Here is a 9,716-nt window from a genome sequence, read left to right on the forward strand (position 1 = left end):
CTTCAGTAAAGCAGGTATCTCTTATAGATGGTGACTGCACCTTGGCCAGGATTGAAGACCGCGACTAACCCCTTTGAAACTTGTCTCTCAGGGAGCTGCGATCCATCAAACATTTCATTGTTAACAGAGGGGAACCATTACTTGGTTAAGACGACCGGACACGCGTTCCCCACCATTTCGCATCCAATCGAATCGCCGCACAAGAGCTCGTTACCTGAGAAAGGTATAGCATTGGCTCGCAGCTTGTGTATTGCAGTTCAGACAGATAGGCCACTTTAGATAGTTCTTCGTGTTCACAGTTAAGACCACGGCTAGACCCATATGGAATTAATTCTTCAAGGAGCAGCGGTACACCAAGCATTTCATTGTGTACTAGAAAGCACCTCTACCATGTAACAAACATACGACCACCAAATTTCTGCTTACTTCCCCCAGCGGATAGTATTTGCTAGTATCATCCACAAAGTAAATCAATTTTTTCAATGTACCGCTTCTTGGGGGAACTGGGCATGAATCAATCAAGCATTTTGAGGTAGCATGTCCGCTTCACCGCGAGGTGCTCTGAATACCATTATACATTCTTTTTCATCATCCACTTTCAGACCACTACAAGACCCATACTGAATTAATTCCTCAAGGAGCTGCAGTCCACAAAACATTTTACTGTGTACTAGAGGGCACCTCCACCATGTAACAGAAAACATACAACCTTCTTAATTTAATTCTGCATTGTTTCCCAGACGATTTGTTAGCCATACAACAGTACCATCCACAGTAATTCACCTCTTTGAAATCCAATGCATTGTAGAGAAACTGAGGTGGTAGCATTCAAACCGTTCTGTAATGTTAATTCTGCTTCATAGAAAGGTGCTACAGGTTCCACAATAATTAATTGGATATTTTTGCAATATATATAGGGCGAGAAAACTCGGGGGGACTCCCTTTTCATTTATGTACATATTCTTTCCATATTGCAAATAATTCCAATTTTTCCCGATTGCATGTCCCCCTAATATACCCAAAATGGGCCTATCGATGGGTTCACAAAGGTACCCAAAATATGAGATTTTGACTGAAAGAGGCTGGCTAACTTCCGGGAACATGATCATAGGAAATAGGTCAAAATCCCGAATCGCAGTTGTTTACGAACAACCACGAACGGAGACTTAAAATAACCTATAAGGCTGGAATTCATGGGGCCTGTATAACAGGCATTTACACAGACTCTCGGGAGGGAGGGCTCTGTGGCCGGGAGAATTTTCTGGCTCCCCGCCCGAAACTTTTCAGAGTCCCTAATGCCTGCTTGAATGTGAATAAGCAGAGCCCGGTAGCTGATATTTTGCCGGGGTGTGGAGGCCCCGGTCGCCGCCAAATTCCTCTGGTCACAGCTTGTGTTAATACACATGTTAATTTTACATGCAAACCACCAATGACAATTTTCCTCGGCCGCGGAGGCCTCGGTCGCCGCCAGAATTTTCTGGTTCCCGCTCAATATATTGCAGAGTCCTGCAGGCCTGCTTCTGTAGGAATATGCAGAGCCCGGTAGCTGATATTTTGCCGGGGTGAGGAGGCCTCGGTCGCCGCCAAATTCCTCTCATCCCAGCTTGTGTTAATACACATGTTAATTTTACATGCAAAACCACCAATTACCATTTCCTCGGCCGCGGAGGCCTCGGTCGCCGGGAGATTTTCCTGGCTCCCCGCTCAATATACTGCACAGTCCCGCAGGCCTGTCTCCAGTGGAATACACACAGTCCGAGAGCCGAAAATTTGCCGGGGTGTGGAGGCCTCGGTCGCCAACAGATTGCCATAGGCTCTGGCTGCAATATTTACCGTGTATTTTTTCCCTCCAGAGACACCACTACACCCTATATAACCCAAAATGGGCCTTGACGCGTGTACACGCGGAGCCCGAGCGCCGAGAGTTCTCCCGGCCGCGGAGGCCTCGGTCGCCGGGAGAATTTCAACGGCCCCTGCTCGAAATTTTTCTAAGTCCAGAATGCCTGCTTCTCCCAGCCTGTGTTAATACACATGTTAATTTAACATGTAAAATCACCAAGGACCATTTCCTCGGCCGCGGAGGCCTCGGTCACCGCCAGAATTTTCTGGCTGCCCGCTCCCCATGGGTAGACGCGCTGCCCAAGCGCCGAGAGTTCTCCCGGCCGCGGAGGCCTCGGTCGCCGGGAGAATTTCTCCGGCCCCTGCTCGAAATTTTTCAAAGTCCAGAATGCCTGCTTCTCCCAGCATGTGTTAATACACATGTTAATTTAACATGTAATATTACCAATGACCTTTTCCTCGGCCGCGGAGGCCTCGGTCGCCGCCAGAATTTTCTGGCTGCCCGCTCCCCATGGGTAGACGCGGAGCCCGAGCGCCGAGAGTTCTCCCGGCCGCGGAGGCCTCGGTCGCCGGGAGAATTTCTCCGGCCCCTGCTCGAAATTTTTCAAAGTCCAGAATGCCTAGTTCTCCCAGCCTGTGTTAATACACATGTTAATTTAACATGTAAAATTACCAAGGATTATTATCCCGGCCGCAGAGGCCTCGGTCGCCGCCAGAAATTTCTGGCTCCCCGCTCAATGTATTGCAGAGTCCCGCAGGCTTGCTTCTCCAAGCCTGTGTTAATACACATGTTAATTTAACATGTAAAATTACAGAGGATTATTTCCCCGGCCGCGGAGGCCTCGGTCGCCGCCAGAATTTTCTGGCTGCCCGCTCAATGTATTGCAGAGTCCCGCAGGCTTGCTTCTCCAAGCCTGTGTTAATACACATGTTAATTTAACATGCAAAATCACCAATGACAAATTCCTCGGCCGCGGAGGCCTCGATCGCCGGGAAAATGTTCTGGCTCCCTGCTCGAATTTTTTTTCTAAGTCCCGATTCGCTATTACAGGCTGGCGCACGGAGTCCGAGGGGCGTAAATATGCCGGGTAGTGGTGCCTTCCGTCGCCGAGACATTTTACAATTGCCTGGGAGCAGTATTTAACATGTTAATTTTTTCCCCTCGTGACACCACTACCCCCTATATAACGCAAAATGGGCCTTGCCAAGGGGGCGCGCAACGCCCGAGCGCGGGCGTTTTTCCCGGCCGCCGAGACCTCCATCGCCGGGAGAATGTCTTCAGCTATTTGCTAGATTTCCCGATTCGCCCCGCACGACAAACAACCACGAACGAGGTGGTTTTCGAGAGTTCTCCCGGCCGCGGAGGCCTCGGTCGCAGGGAGAATTTCCCTGGCCCTCTGCTCGAAATTTTTCTAAGTCCAGAATGCCTGCATCTCCCAGCCTGTGTTAAAACACATGTTAATTTAACATGTAAAATTACCAATGACCATTTCCTCGGCCGCAGAGGCCTCGGTCGCAGCCAGAATTTTCTGGCTCCCTGCTCAATATATTGCAGAGTCCCGCATGCTTGCTTCTCCAAGCCTGTGTTAATACACATGTTAATTTAACATGTAAAATTACCGAGGATTATTTCCCCGGCCGCGGAGGCCTCGGTCGCCGCCAGAAATTTCTGGCTCCCCGCTCAATATATTGCAGCGACCCGCAGGCTTGCTTCTCCCAGCCTGTGTTAATACACATGTTAATTTAACATGTAAAATCACCAAGGACCATTTCCTCGGCCGCGGAGGCCTCGGTCGCCGCCAGAATTTTCTGGCTGCCCGCTCCCCATGTGTAGACGCGGAGCCCGAGCGCCGAGAGTTCTCCCGGCCGCGGAGGCCTCGTAGCCGGGAGAATTTCTCGGGCCCCTGCTCGAAATTTTTCTAAGTCCAGAATGCCTGCTTCTCCCAGCCTGTGTTAATACACATGTTAATTTAACATGTAATTTTACCAATGACCTTTTCCTCGGCCGCGGAGGCCTCGGTCGCCGCCAGAATTTTCTGGCTCCCGGCTCAATATATTACAGAGTCCCGCAGGCCTGTCTCCAGTGGAATACACACAGTCCGAGAGCCGAAAATTTGCCGGGGTGTGGAGGCCTCGGTCGCCAACAGATTGCCATAGGCTCTGGCTGCAATATTTACCGTGTATTTTTTCCCTCCAGAGACACCACTACCCCCTATAAAACCCAAAATAGGCCTTGCGGTGGGTACACGCAGAGCCCGAGCGCCGAAGTTCTCCCGGCCGCGGAGGCCTCGGTCGCCGGGAGAATTTCTCCGGCCCCTGCTCGAAATTTTTCAAAGTCCAGAATGCCTGCTTCTCCCAGCCTGTGTTAATACACATGTTAATTTAACATGTTAAATTATCGAGGATTATTTCCCCGGCCGTGGAGGCCTCGGTCGCCGCCAGAATTTTCTGGCTCCCCGCTCAATATATTGCAGAGTCCCGCAGGCTTGCTTCTCCCAGCCTGTGTTAATACACATGTTAATTTAACATGTAAAATCACCGAGGACCATTTCCTCGGCCGCGGAGGCCTCGGTCGCCGCCAGAATTTTCTGGCTCACCTCTCAATGTATTGCAGAGTCCCGCAGGCTTGGTTCTCCAAGCCTGTGTTAATACACATGTTAATTTAACATGTAAAATTACCGAGGATTATTTCCCCGGCCGCGGAGGCCTCGGTCGCCGCCAGAATTTTCTGGCTCCCCGCTCAATGTATTGCAGAGTCCCGCAGGCTTGGTTCTCCAAGCCTGTGTTAATACACATGTTAATTTAACATGTAAAATTACCGAGGATTATTTCCCCGGCCACGGAGGCCTCGGTCGCCGACAGAATTGTCTGGCTCCCTGCTCGAATTTTTTCTAAGTCCCGATTCGCTATTACAGGCTGGCGCACGGAGTCAGAGGGGCGGGAATTCGCCGGGTAGTGGTGCCTTCCGTCGCCGAGACATTTTTCTATTGCCTGGAAGCTGTATTTAACATGTTAATTTTTTCCCCCTCGGGACACCACTACCCCCTATATAACCCAACATGGGCCTTGCCGCGGGTACACGCGGAGCCCGAGCGCCGAGTGTTCTCCCGGCCGCGGAGGCCTCGGTCGCCGGGAGAATTTCTCCGGCCCCTGCTCGAAATTTTTCAAAGTCCAGAATGCCTGCTTCTCCCAGCCTGTGTTAATACACATGTTAATTTAACATGTTAAATTACCGAGGATTATTTCCCCGGCCGTGGAGGCCTCGGTCGCCGCCAGAATTTTCTGGCTCCCCGCTCAATATATTGCAGAGTCCCGCAGGCTTGCTTTTCCCAGCCTGTGTTAATACACATGTTAATTTAACATGTAAAATTACCAATGACCATTTCCTCGGCCGCAGAGGCCTCGGTCGCCGCCAGAATTTTCTGGCTCCCCGCTCAATGTATTGCAGAGTCCCGCAGGCATGCTTCTCCAAGCCTGTGTTAATACACATGTTAATTTAACATGTTAAATTACCGAGGATTATTTCCCCGGCCGTGGAGGCCTCGGTCGCCGCCAGAATTTTCTGGCTCCCCGCTCAATATATTGCAGAGTCCCGCAGGCTTGCTTTTCCCAGCCTGTGTTAATACACATGTTAATTTAACATGTAAAATCACCAAGGACCATTTCCTCGGCCGCGGAGGCCTCGGTCGCCGCCAGAATTTTCTGGCTTCCCGCTCCCCATGGGTAGACGCGGAGCCCGAGCGCCGAGAGTTCTCCCGGCCGCGGAGGCCTCGGTCGCCGGGAGAATTTCTCCGGCCCCTGCTCGAAATTTTTCAAAGTCTAGAATGCCTAGTTCTCCCAGCCTGTGTTAATACACATGTTAATTTAACATGTAAAATTACCAAGGATTATTATCCCGGCCGCAGAGGCCTCGGTCGCCGCCAGAAATTTCTGGCTCCCCGCTCAATGTATTGCAGCGTCCCGCAGGCTTGCTTCTCCAAGCCTGTGTTAATACACATGTTAATTTAACATGTAAAATTACAGAGGATTATTTCCCCGGCCGCGGAGGCCTCGGTCGCCGCCAGAATTTTCTGGCTGCCCGCTCAATGTATTGCAGAGTCCCGCAGGCTTGCTTCTCCAAGCCTGTGTTAATACACATGTTAATTTAACATGCAAAATCACCAATGACAAATTCCTCGGCCGCGGAGGCCTCGATCGCCGGGAAAATGTTCTGGCTCCCTGCTCGAATTTTTTTTCTAAGTCCCGATTCGCTATTACAGGCTGGCGCACGGAGTCCGAGGGGCGTAAATATGCCGGGTAGTGGTGCCTTCCGTCGCCGAGACATTTTACAATTGCCTGGGAGCAGTATTTAACATGTTAATTTTTTCCCCTCGGGACACCACTACCCCCTATATAACCCAAAATGGGCCTTGCCAAGGGGGCGCGCAACGCCCGAGCGCGGGCGTTTTTCCCGGCCGCCGAGGCCTCCATCGCCGGGAGAATGTCTTCAGCTATTTGCTAGATTTCCCGATTCGCCCCGCACGGCAAACAACCACGAACGAGGTGGTTTTCGAGAGTTCTCCCGGCCGCGGAGGCCTCGGTCGCCGGGAGAATTTCTCGGGCCCCTGCTCGAAATTTTTCTAAGTCCAGAATGCCTGCATCTCCCAGCCTGTGTTAAAACACATGTTAATTTAACATGTAAAATTACCAATGACCATTTCCTCGGCCGCAGAGGCCTCGGTCGCAGCCAGAATTTTCTGGCTCCCTGCTCAATATATTGCAGAGTCCCGCATGCTTGCTTCTCCCAGCCTGTGTTAATACACATGGTTATTTAACATGTAAAATTACCGAGGATTATTTCCCTGGCCGCAGAGGCCGCGGTCGCCGCCAGAATTTTCTGGCTCCCCGCTCAATGTATTGCAGAGTCCCGCAGGCTTGCTTCTCCAAGCCTGTGTTAATACACATGTTAATTTAACATGTAAAATTACCGAGGATTATTTCCCCGGCCGCGGAGGCCTCGGTCGCCGCCAGAATTTTCTGGCTCCCCGCTCAATATATTGCAGCGACCCGCAGGCTTGCTTCTCCCAGCCTGTGTTAATACACATGTTAATTTAACATGTAAAATTACCGAGGATTATTTCCCCGGCCGCGGAGGCTTCGGTCGCCGCCAGAATTTTCTGGCTCCCGGCTCAATATATTACAGAGTCCCGCAGGCCTGTCTCCAGTGGAATACACACAGTCCGAGAGCCGAAAATTTGCCGGGGTGTGGAGGCCTCGGTCGCCAACAGATTGCCATAGGCTCTGGCTGCAATATTTACCGTGTATTTTTTCCCTCCAGAGACACCACTACCCCCTATATAACCCAAAATGGGCCTTGCGGCGTGTACACGCGGAGCCCGAGCGCCGAAGTTCTCCCGGCCGCGGAGGCCTCGGTCGCCGGGAGAATTTCTCCGGCCCCTGCTCGAAATTTTTCAAAGTCCAGAATGCCTGCTTCTCCCAGCCTGTGTTAATACACATGTTAATTTAACATGTAAAATTACCGAGGATTATTTCCCCGGCCGCGGAGGCCTCGGTCGCCGCCAGAATTTTCTGGCTCCCCGCTCAATGTATTGCAGAGTCCCGCAGGCTTGCTTCTCCCAGCCTGTGTTAATACACATGTTAATTTAACATGTAAAATCATTGAGGACCATTTCCTCGGCCGCGGAGGCCTCGGTCGCCGCCAGAATTTTCTGGCTCCCCGCTCAATGTATTGCAGAGTCCCGCAGGCTTGCTTCTCCCAGCCTGTGTTAATACACATGTTAATTTAACATGTAAAATCAACAAGGACCATTTCCTCGGCCGCGGAGGCCTCGGTCGCCGCCAGAATTTTCTGGCTGCCCGCTCCCCATTGGTAGACGCGGAGCCCGAGCGCCGAGAGTTCTCCCGGCCGCGGAGGCCTCGGTCGCCGGGAGAATTTCTCCGGCCCCTGCTCGAAATTTTTCAAAGTCCAGAATGCCTGCTTCTCCCAGCATGTGTTAATACACATGTTAATTTAACATGTAATATTACCAATGACCTTTTCCTCGTCCGCGGAGGCCTCGGTCGCCGCCAGAATTTTCTGGCTGCCCGCTCCCCATGGGTAGACGCGCTGCCCGAGCGCCGAGATTTCTCCCGGCCGCGGAGGCCTCTGTCGCCGGGAGAATTTCTCTGGCCCCTGCTCGAAATTTTTCAAAGTCCAGAATGCCTAGTTCTCCCAGCCTGTGTTAATACACATGTTAATTTAACATGTAAAATTACCAAGGATTATTATCCCGGCCGCAGAGGCCTCGGTCGCCGCCAGAAATTTCTGGCTCCCCGCTCAATGTATTGCAGAGACCCGCAGGCTTGCTTCTCCAAGCCTGTGTTAATACACATGTTAATTTAACATGTAAAATTACCGAGGATTATTTCCCCGGCCGCGGAGGCCTCGATCGCCGCCAGAAATTTCTGGCTCCCCGCTCAATATATTGCAGCGACCCGCAGGCTTGCTTCTCCCAGCCTGTGTTAATACACATGTTAATTTAACATGTAAAATCACCAAGGACCATTTCCTCGGCCGCGGAGGCCTCGGTCGCCGCCAGAATTTTCTGGCTGCCCGCTCCCCATGTGTAGACGCGGAGCCCGAGCGCCGAGAGTTCTCCCGGCCGCGGAGGCCTCGGTCGCCGCCAGAATTTTCTGGCTCCCCGCTCAATGTATTGCAGAGTCCCGCAGGCTTGCTTCTCCAAGCCTGTGTTAATACACATGTTAATTTAACATGCAAAATCACCAATGACAATTTCCTCGGCCGCGGAGGCCTCCATCGCCGGGAGAATTTTCTGGCTCTCTGCTCGAATTTTTTCTAAGTCCCGATTCGCTATTACAGGCTGGCGCACGGAGTCCGAGGGGCGGAAATATGCCGGGTAGTGGTGCCTTCCGTCGCCGAGACATTTTACAATTGCCTGGGAGCAGTATTTAACATGTTAATTTTTTCCCCCTCGGGACACCACTACCCCCTATATAACCCAAAATGGGCCATGCAATGGGTGCCCACAACGCCCGAGCGCGGGCATTTTTCCCGGGCGCCGAGGCCTCGATCGCCGGGAGAATGTCTCCAGCTATTTGCATGATGTCCCGATTCGCCCCACAAGGCGAACAACCACGAACGAGGTGGTTTTCGTTCGTGGTTGTTTTCGTTCGTGGTTGTTTACTGTTCGTGGTTGTTTTCATTCGTGGTTGTTGTGCGTTCGTGGTTGTTGTCGTTCGGGGTTGTTTTCCGTTCGTGGTTGTTGTCGTTCGTGGTTGTTGTCGTTCGTGGTTGTTGTCGTTCGTGGTTGTTTTCCGTTCGTGGTTGTTTTACGTTCGTGGTTGTTTTCGAGGCAATTGGTACTTTGAAAATTTCAATCGGTTAGCTAGAAAAAATTCTCCCGGCGGTGATTGCCTTGATCGCCGGGAGAATTTTCTGGCTCCCCGATAAAATTTTTTCCAAGTCCCGATTCGCTCTTACTAGCTGGCGCACGGAGTCCGAGGGGCGGGAATTCGCCGGGTAGTGGTGTGTTCCGTCGCCGAGACATTTTCCTATTGCCTGGAAGCAGTATTTAACATGTTAATTTTTTCCCCCTCGGGACACCACTACCCCCTATATAACACAAAATGGGCCTTGCCGCGGGTACACCCGGAGCCCGAGCGCCGAGAGTTCTCCCGGCCGCAGAGGCCTCGGTCGCCGGGAGATTTTCTCCGGCCCCTGCTCGAAATTTTCCAAAGTCCAGAATGCCTGCTTCTCCCAGCCTGTGTTAATACACATGTTAATTTAACATGTAAAATCACCAAGGACCATTTCCTCGGCCGCGGAGGCCTCGGTCGCCGCCAGAATTTTCTGGCTGCCCGCTCCCCAAGGGTAGACG

The sequence above is a fragment of the Bacillus rossius genome, unplaced genomic scaffold (genome assembly GCF_032445375.1).
Source record: "Bacillus rossius redtenbacheri isolate Brsri unplaced genomic scaffold, Brsri_v3 Brsri_v3_scf625, whole genome shotgun sequence".
Classification (NCBI taxonomy): Eukaryota; Metazoa; Arthropoda; class Insecta; order Phasmatodea; family Bacillidae; genus Bacillus; species Bacillus rossius.